The following is an 8,069-nucleotide window of genomic DNA, read 5'->3' as shown; positions in this document are numbered from 1 at the left end:
GTAACATATCATATTAATAAAATAAAGAAATAAAAAATACATGGCAATCTCAAAAAATTCAGAAGATTGTTAAAGCAAAATATGAATTCTCCACAAGAGTTTTCAACATCCTAGGAATAGAGAAAATTTTTACAGCTTAATAAAGGACATCTGTAAGAGCCTAGCATTAATTAATATTTAATTGTGAAACACTGAATACCTTTAAAACGTGAAAGGAGCTAAGGATGTCTGCTTTCACCACTCTATTCAATATTCCACTAAGAGATTCTAGCAAATACAGTAAGGAAATAAATAAATAAATAAATAAATACTGCACCCAAAGTTAAAGTAAGAAGTGAAACTTAAGGAATCCAAGATAAAAGTATTATAATTAATTAATTAATTAAATTTATCAAGGTCATGGGAAGATATAGGTATGTATTTTTAAATTAATTATGGAACAGAAAAAATCACATTTCTATATATTGTCAATCAATAGTATGAAAATAAAATTGAGAAAACACATTGTTTACAAACTTATCAAATACTAGGTATAAATTTGATAAGTTTGATAAATTTGATAAATGTGTAAATCAAAAGCTAGTAGTAGTGGCCAATGGTGATGGATCTATTCTGTAGAGTAGTACTACAGTGGTGGACACATGACTCTCCATTTGCCAAATCCATAGACCTACCCACAATAAAAAACAATACCTTACAATATACAGTTAAAAAAAAATTAACCAGATAGTAGAAATCCAGGGTGGAATGTAAACTATGACAAATGTATGTAGCTGTATTATAAGTATATGACATAACCTCACTGAAGAGAGTGGGAAAACTGGTTGACCTAAGTAACTTTGGAAAACAAGTGTTTGCCGTGATACTACTGTATGTAATGCCAAAGACAAAAATAACTCTACACAAAGACTGCTCTCTAAATATTAAATTATTTCTCACATGTTTACAGGACAGCAACTCTGAAACTACTGTATATGTATACTAGAGTTGAAAGAAAGAGTAAATAGATTGCAGAGAAAGATGACCAGAGTATCACTGTCAGAGAGAGAGGCTACAAAAAATCAATTAGAGAATGCTATTCTACAAAACATTATCACCAGTTCTTTTCAATAGTGTCAAGGTCATGAAAGGCAAGACACTGTTAAGAGATAGTAGAAGATTCGTCGTCGGCAGCCGTCCGTCTCGAGAGACGATGGTGTAGCTTCTTCAGAGTCTATCTGCACCGCCAAGAATGGCTGTGCAGTCCGACTCGGGAGTGACATGGTATCTGTCTCCTCCCGTGTTGAATCGACATCTTGCGATGACGCTGAAGCTACAGAGCCTGGGCAGGGTAATATGGAGGGTCTGCTGTTGCCCATGCAGCAGACCCCCCCTCTCTTCGCAGCTGAAGGGTCCAAGGGAAAGACGGAGTCGATACAGCTTGGGTTCAGGTGCGCCGCAGGAGTTGCCGGTGTTGACTACAACGTCAAACCGCCTTAGGGACTCCGGCTCCGGATTTTCTGTCGGGGTTTACTCCCTTAGCCTTTCCCCTGAAGAGGTATGCCGCAAGGCAGCGGAGGTTTTTTGGAGTCAGAGTTTTCCTTCTCTGATGTACCCTGACTAGTAGAAGATTAAAGAGACTTAAAAACTAAATGCAACATGATATTCTGGAATGGATCTTTGGACAGGAAAGGGGCATTAGTAGAAAAACTGATAAAATAGAAATAAAGTATGTAGTTTACTTAATAGTATTTTAACAATGTTAGTTCTTAGTGTTGATATATGTATCACAATTATATAAATTTTTAACATTGAGTGAAGCCAGGTGAAAGATATATGGGAACTCTCAAGACTATGTTTAAAACTCTTCTATAAATCTAAAGTGATTTTCAAGAAAAAATAAAGTAAAAGCATAGATTCCAGATCTTCTGATCTTACTAATTCCAGAAAAAAATTAAACCATTTTATATTGATTATACAGATAGATCATTAACAAATAGGTAAATCATATAAAATATGTAAATTATATAAAAATAAATGTATTTAATCAATAAAATCAGGACAAATATGTTCTATACAATTTAATATCTATCAAGTACACGTTTTCAGTATCATAACCTTTCTTCAACATCCTGATATTCTGCCACTGAGCTTCCATTGATTATAAATATATGTGTATCAAATTATTGAATATAAAGATTGTACAGAATTTAATTCATAAAACTAACCTGTGCTATCAATCAATATATTTGTAAATGACTTTAAATGCTGAGATATATGTATTACATAACTGTTTTGTTTCACATGGTTTTGACTGGCAGTTTACTAATTAGTTGATGGAATCAATTAGCAGGAAATCATAAATCAAAATAAGCATGTATATTGAACATTTTGTCTGAAGTTAAAACATAAATGCACATAAATTTCTTAAACTTAGCAGTGTCTCCATGACCTTTCCTTTGTGCGGATTTGCGTTTGGATGTCTGCATAAACCATGTCCATAATAGTGATTTCTGTTTAAATTTATTCCATATGAGCACTCTACAGTTAAGATTAACATCTTTCTAGGTATTCCTAAATTTGCCTAATAATTAAATCACCCATATTAAATTTAAATGAAATATCTCACTACTTGCATTCATAAAGTTTTTCAAAATATTCAACTTATTGTTCATGGAAATAGCTATTTTTGCAGTCATATTTCATATTTTAACATAATGTATTACTGAGTTACACAATTACAGTAAACATTACCAGTAAACTGGTGACTACTGGTAGGAAATGACTCAACATATGGGATTTAAAGTACCTGGGCACATTAAAATAATATACTAGAAGATAAGACTCCATGTAATGACCCTAACTCAGTATGCTTGTCTCAAAAAGAAAAATATCAGTAAATTTAGCAAACTGTTTAACTGGAGATCAGACAAGAGACTGGACAGTGCATTCCTACAGTAAGACATTATACAACAGAGTCCAAATTGAAATATTTTTAATATCTCCCCCATCTCAAGACTTCTGTTCTCTTCTCATGAATAAACACTGTTTATATTTCATATCACACACATGCAAGCACACACACGTGCATAGTTTTTATTGCTTTTTATACAGAGTAGCATCAATTATGTGTATTACTTTTTAAACTTTTACATATTTTAATTAAATTGTTAGAAAGAATTTTCTTTTTATTAATAGCTGAATATTAAGTCTATACTAAATACTACCCAATTATTTTTACATATCTGGGCAAGAAAGGTGAGGGCTAGAAGTTAGGATGCTGAAAAGGGAAAAGAAATAAGAGGGAACATGTAGAGGCTATTGAAATGTAAAATTGCCTGGAGTTATTCTCTGTTTGGGGTGAAGGACAGAAAGTTACTGTGAACTCTGAAGAAAAAAATAAAAAGAATTAGAGATACCTACTAAGAAGGGCTCCTGGTAGCTAACTGGGCTCAAATGAAAAAGCGTAGCCTAACAGCCACTTCTGCACAGGGGTCTCTCTCACCCAAACTGCACTTCAGAAAGAATCCTCTGTGCTAAACTACCTGCCCCTCTGCTAAACTGCCGGTCTGCATCCTGTTTCTGCACTCTGAGCCAGCCCTTACTGAGAAGTTCCTGGAGTCCTATGCCAACCAAAGGAGTGAGGATTTTCCCCATCCAATCAAAATGTACAGCTCAGAACAGAGTGGCTATCTTCTGATCAATCAGGACAGTGCGTTTGGGCCAATGAAACCGAAGATTCGTAGTTCTCATTGCATGAAGAAAAAACAGTGGGAGACCAGGGTCGGGGATTTTTGTCCTTACAAACCAGCTCCCCTCTGGCTCTGAGAGCTCACTTTCCACAGAAGTATGAAGCCCGCGTTTGTCTGGCTACAGCTGAATCACTAAAGATGTCACCAGGCGGACAGGGGCAGAGTGGAGCTGACCAAAGCAGACCACCACAGAGCAGAACTGCTTAGCCAAAGAGAGGCCTGGCCCAGGGCCACCTCACAGCTGTGCTGTTTTCACAGCCATGCTATATCACTGTCGGCTGTTTACATTGAATGACGTTTCCTTCTTCACTGCACCCCAAATCAGAGATTCCTGTTGGCATCGAATTGGCACCCATGACCATCAGTTGACATTATCTAAGATAAAGTCAGTTTTCTCGCCCGGGTAACTGGATAGCAGTAAATTTGCTAAGAGAAAAGTATAAGAAAAGTTTTTTGAGGAAAATGTTGGTTTGCAAACTGGCCCCCTTACATGGAGGGCAAGGGAATAAAGAGACAGGCCACAACAGATTGGCAGGTGGCATGTTTAAAAAGCAAGGAAATTTCCCTGTAGAGCTTGTCTTGGTGGCTGCATGACAATTAAATCTGCACACATGCCTGCTGGAATCTTAAAAGTCTATTATAGAGGCCTAAGTGTGCTCAGTCACTAATACAGTCCATATGGTCTCAACAACACGTTGTTCTACCAGGGCCTCATTCTTGGAAACAGCTGCTAGTATAGAAGTAGCAGGCGGGGTGTACATTCCAAGGACAGGAGAGGGGATAAGGAGCTTCCTCTTGCCCAGATACCACTAGCTGAACTGGCTATCACTGTCCTCTTGATACCCTCCTCCAACAGAAAAGAATTCCATTTTTGTCATGGTGTCTTTTATACACTTTTGGCAATCAGTTTACTGTTGAACCTGCTGGAGTTAGGGGCACCGAGCCCAGCCAATTGAAAATACCAGTATAACTTTTGACTCTACAGAGGCTATTTGCATCCACAGATTCAATCGCATGAAATCCAAATAATATTATTGATTAGCACCTGGGTATCTGCTGTTGGGAATCTGCTATTGGAAATGAAAAAATATGTTTTTCAATTTGCAGTAGGTTGAATCCACATTTGGGAACCTTAGAGGATACAGAGGGTCAACTGTATTTATTTATTTATTTTTACATCTGTGTGCAGTTCAAACCCATGATATTCAAGGTCAACTATACATATGCTAGTGGAGAGTGGAGAAGCAGTCTAGGAAACAAGAGGATATAACTATGCACTAGTGATATAGGTATGGAATTCAGCAAATCCTTTTGTATTATGCACTACAAAATGCTTTTGTGAGGGTCTCTGTAAAATGGCTGATGAATTTTTGTAACCCTATGTTGATTGCATCCTAATGATCACATTGACTAAAGTTTCTTCTAAGAAAATTACTTTAGTCTGTCATTATACTTATGGCGAACAAATTAAAAGATACAAATTTTAACCAAGAGCTAAGCTTTTCGATGTTCAGAAATTAAGCACATAGTTTTAATGTAGTTTTATAATATTTTCATTTAGATTATATAACTATGTTAAACATAGTTAAAATTTATTGCACTAAAATAGCTTTGACAAGTGTAGACAAATTTCAGAGCCCCAAAATCTCAATTTACTTTTTCAAAATTGTTTATTGTGATCTGCAACCACTGAGGTCTTCTATACTACAGCAATTGTTCTATATTTACACTTGAGAATCACAATTGAACAAAAGTGAGAGTTGTGGCCCAGACAGTGTATGGTAACTACCCATTTTACTGAGTTTTATTTAAGTCTTTGCCTGCCTAGGCTGAAAATATAATTTAATCTACTTTGTGTGTGAAGAATCTAATTTAACATCAACATTCTTAGGAAGTCTGTGATTCTGTTTAAGATTCTTATGTACCAGAGGAGCCTCTTGAAAACCTGAAAACAAGCAAACAAAAGAAAGAGAAAATAATAAGCATTAATATTTATTATGTACTTAAAATCTATCAGACATTGGAGTCAATATGCATGTATTTCCTAATTTACTTAATATAACAACTCTATGGGATAGTCACTTATCACCTTTTAAATGTGGTGGAAATTAGATTCAGAAAGGTAATTCATGAATAGCACACATTTCATATAGTGGTGTGGCTGGGTATTCCTAATTTAAATTGTGTGTCCTTAACCAATATGCTGTACTGCCTCTGCATGTAAGTTTCATGCATGAAAGCATTTAAACATTTTTATTGGTTTCCACCCAGGACAGTATAGCTGACTACTTATATTTTTTCATGAGTACATAAAGACAAAAAAGAAAAAAAATGAGTAATGTCTGTGAGAAATGTATAATAAACAAATTGAGATGATTTGCAAGTAAATTGGGCCTATTTCATTTAAAATGGAAAATTGGGTTAACTTCTCTTTTTAAAAGCTATTATTTTGTGAAATTAAGCCTTTGTATATGCTTCAACACTTTTATTCTATGAATCTTTAAGAAGGTTCACTTAGGTGATAGTAAGAAGTGCTGACATGGCTGCTACAGTATATCAGCTTTGCATCATGTACTATGTATTTCAAGGTGATGGATTATAGGCTAAGAAATCATGCTGATTGCTGGATATCACCACCTATAGGTTCTGGTCCATCCAAAGTCATCCAAATATCTCTGAACATTAATCAGTGTAAAGTAAACCTCATAGGTTTAGAAATGGAAAGAGTGTCTGATTATAAATAGCCACTATCTTATCTAGTGACTATTTAAATGTATCACCAGGAAGAGAAATTTAAAATAATTTTTAGAAGATATTACTATAATATGCTGTTGTTAATTGTTTATTCCACAGTTCTTATCCATTAAAAAATTGAATGGTAATCATCATAGGTATACAGAATATGTTATACTCAGAGATGTTATGTTTCAATTCAGTTTTTAGAAGTTGAGAAGTTATTTTCATATGACGAAATGCACAGTGGAATGTTCAATGAGTTTTGACAAATATATACACATGTGTAACCACTATCACAATAAAACAAGTGGAATATTTATATTACCCACAAGGTTTCCTTATGCATTTTTGTATTCAAGCTGCCCTCCCCAATGCAACTCCCCTACCGTCACCACTACCAACCCTGGCACCAGACGACCACTGTTTTGATTTCTTTTTTTTTTTTTTTTATGTTAGTTCTTATTTATTTGTTACTCTTAGAAAACCTCATTTTTGACTGGACTCAGACTTAGAAGTAGAAGCTCTCAGAGAGGACAGCCTGCGTCTCTTGGCAATTTGTTCCTGGCGTTTTTCTTTGGCCTCCTTCATCCTCTTAGCCAAAAGTTTAGCATATTCTGCAGCCTCTTCCTTATTTTTCTTAGTACGTTGTTTCTTCAGAGCAATGCGCCGACGTTTGTGTTGCAGGACACGTGGAGTAACGAGTCGCTGAATCTTAGGTGCTTTAGTCCTAGGTTTACCTTCTTTGTTTAGGGGCTCTCTCACAACATATTGGTGGACATCATCTTCTTTAGAGAGGTTGAAAAGCTTGCGGATCCTGCTAGCTCTTTTGGGTCCCAGGCGCCGAAGCACAGTAATATCAGTGAGACCAGGAATATCTTTCTCCCCTTTTTTCACAATGACCAAGTTGAGAACGCTGAGGTTGGCGTCCACAATGCAACCCCAAACAGATCTGCGCTTCCGCTCTCCAGTCCTCCTGGGTCTGTAACAGGAATGGCCCTTGCTCAGCAGCAGGCGGACGCGGCCGTGGGTCAAGATCCCCTGCTTCATGGGGAAACCTTGTTTGTCGTTCCCACCACTGACTCGAACCACATAACCCTTCCATTCTTCACCCAGAGCGTCAGCGACAACTTCTGTGGCCATACGCTTCTCAAAAAGGTACGAAGTTTGCGTTCATCGTCCACTTCAATGAGTTTCTGGCAGCCAGTGGCTGGGAAAGAGATGTTCAGCTTCATCCTGAGGCCTGTTTTGATTTCTTACAGATTAACTCAGTACTTATTATGAGAACTTCATGTAAATTAAGTCACCTGGCTTTTTCACCCAGCATAATATTTTGGAGTTTGATCCATGTTTCAAACCTCAGTTTTCTTTTGTTTTTTGCTACTGAATAAATTTTTATTCTATAAATATGTTATGATTTTTTTTATCCATTCACCTGTCAAAGGACATCTGGATTATTTTTTGTTTGGACTTATTATAAGTAATGCTACTGTGTTCTTTCTTGTAGTTATTTTTGTGTGTACATACATTTTATTTCTTTTGATTAAGTTTCTAGATGCAGACTATCTGGGTCATATGATGAATCTGTCTTTACTTTTAAGAAAC

The 8,069-nt window shown here is 36.1% G+C and overlaps 1 pseudogene; it reads right to left on the bottom strand.

Moving 5' to 3' along the window:
• Positions 1-6,910: 6,910 nt before the first annotated feature.
• Positions 6,911-7,701, bottom strand: LOC150010153 (small ribosomal subunit protein eS6 pseudogene; annotated as a pseudogene).
• Positions 7,702-8,069: the final 368 nt, after the last annotated feature.

This window comes from Furipterus horrens, unplaced genomic scaffold (assembly GCF_987537825.1).
Source record: "Furipterus horrens unplaced genomic scaffold, mFurHor1.1.pri manual_scaffold_5, whole genome shotgun sequence".
Lineage (NCBI taxonomy): Eukaryota > Metazoa > Chordata > Mammalia > Chiroptera > Furipteridae > Furipterus > Furipterus horrens.
This window is presented reverse-complemented; position numbering and strand designations above follow the sequence as displayed.